Here is a 2,325-nt window from a genome sequence, read left to right on the forward strand (position 1 = left end):
CTGAAAGGAAAAGGAGATACTCTAAAAGCTGGAATGGAAACTGTAACACTTGCAGGAGGCACAGGCTCTCATCTGTGCCCGTGATAATGCTGAGGATTTACATGTTTTCTCTACAGAATCTTTTACCAACACTCTCCCTCACTTTCCAAGAAAGCCTCTTGTGATCAGCATTGTGACAGACTCAAGCTGAACAGGTGAACTGGATGTTTGGTTTGGAACAACATCCAGTGAGTGCTTTTCAGAAATAAATAAATATTCCATGATATTGCTAAGTCCATGGGGGTCTAGCTTGAAATAAAAAGTTTCTTCCTTAAAAAAATGAACTAAATAAAGGCATCAGGCAAAACAGAGAAACACCAGCAGCTTCAATATCGGCAGGTCTGTTTCCTATCCCTAACAACAAAAAACCAGATGCAAACTGGTACAAAATAAAGGCGACTGTTTGACACGAGTAAAGTTTCCTCTGTCTCCAACTTGAGCAATTCCTGCACTCCACAAGAGCTGGTCCTTGTGCTGTGTCAGTACTGGCACTTCCAGCTGCAAAGTCTCAAGGACCAAGGACCAATGTGGGGGAAACCCCCATGGAAGGGCTTTGGGCAGCCCTGGTGCTGCCCACCCAGTTTAACAGAGGAGGGACACCCATGTCCCAGGCTGAGAAAGGTTCTGCCGCTGTGACACCCACTTGAAGGCTGGAAAGCTGGATTTCCAAGAATATGGAAGGGTTGTTTTCCTGGGATATAACCAATGACCTCGGGATGTGTTCCTGCTCCTTGAGGAAGAGGTGCTCAAGAACTCAACCAGGATAAGAGGCCCAGGTTCCTCCCGGGCCAGCAGCAATTCCTCAGGTCAGTTCCTAGCACTGAGTCCCCCTGAGTTTCCCTGTGAGGACACAGGAGATGGCCTGGACAGGGCAGCACTTTGACAAACACAGTAAACCAGACACTGTTTTATTATGTGGGAAAATTCATGCCCTGGCTTGGGAAAGGCAAACATCATTGCCAATATAATCAATATTACCAAGCCCACAACAGAGTCCTAACAGCAAACTGGAGCTTGATGCTCTCGTTACACAATCTACACAGCAAATAATGTAATCTTCTGGGTAGATATCAGAAAAGAAGAGTCCCATCATCCCAGATTTCCAAGACAGGAACTTTTTTTTTCCTTTGTCTCAGACAGGAGGACACCAGCTGAGACAATGCAAGTGCCAGCTAGGAACAACCTACATCCAACTTAGTGCCTTGGGGAGCAAAAATGTCACCAGCCACAAGTTATTTTAATGCAGTGCATGCATCACAATAACACAGAATGAACCAAAGGACAAAAAATCTGCCATCATCCAGTAGGAAAATAAAGAGGATGAGGGAACCCTTCGTAGCCAAGCATTTCTGAAAATTCTGAATGGGAAGGAGGAGAGGGGTGATCTACCTAATATTTGCACAAGAGCTGCTTCTAATACAGAGCAAATAAAATTATGAGGGGCTCAATAGTATAAGTTAACATCCAACTGCTTTCACTTTACTCTTAAAATGGTTATACTGTGCAATGGTAATGGATGTTAAGAGTTCAGGAGGCCTGTATAAAGAAAGAGATTGATATTTACTATTTGGAGTAAAATGTCTCTAGGCCAGAGCTTTGACTTCAGAGTTTACTTTCCCCTCTATGTCAACAGACAATCCAAAAAATCAGTCATTACCAATTTGCAAAAACTACCGTTCCTTTGAAATAACAGATAAAATAGAAGATGGTTTTTCAATCACTTCTTTACCTCTGCTCTCAACTCTCATTCACTATCTCAATCCAGTGCATTATTAAATGCAGCACCAGCTGCATTATAAGTCAGGTCTGCCCAAGTTCTGCCTCCCCCAGAACATTTATTCAGTCACAGCCAGAGCTGGGCTAAGAGACTCTTGCTCTGAATAATCTACTCCTTAAAGAAATTCATAGCAAGCAACAGAGGAGAGACTATTATTAGGCCATTAAGAAATCAATAAAGCTCATAATAATCTACTTTCTCATGTTGACAACTGCCTTCAGATCTCCCACGTGGATGCACAATGACGAGGCCACCGACTGATTTACGTCACTTTGAAAGAACACCAAAGAGTTAATTTTGTCATTCTTCTTCCTCCTGCACAATTGGCAGGACCCAGCTTCCACTCCTGTCTACTCCTCTTTCAGTACCAGTGCTCCTGTTTTATTTACTGGAGCTCAGTTCCCACAAATGACCTCATCTGAAATAATTCTGAGACTTCCATCTTTCCAGACCCAAATGAAGTCATCCCAAAGCTCCAGCCTTTCCATACACAGGCTCATCACATCATG

Source organism: Cinclus cinclus, chromosome 15, assembly GCF_963662255.1.
Source record: "Cinclus cinclus chromosome 15, bCinCin1.1, whole genome shotgun sequence".
NCBI classification, from domain to species: domain Eukaryota; kingdom Metazoa; phylum Chordata; class Aves; order Passeriformes; family Cinclidae; genus Cinclus; species Cinclus cinclus.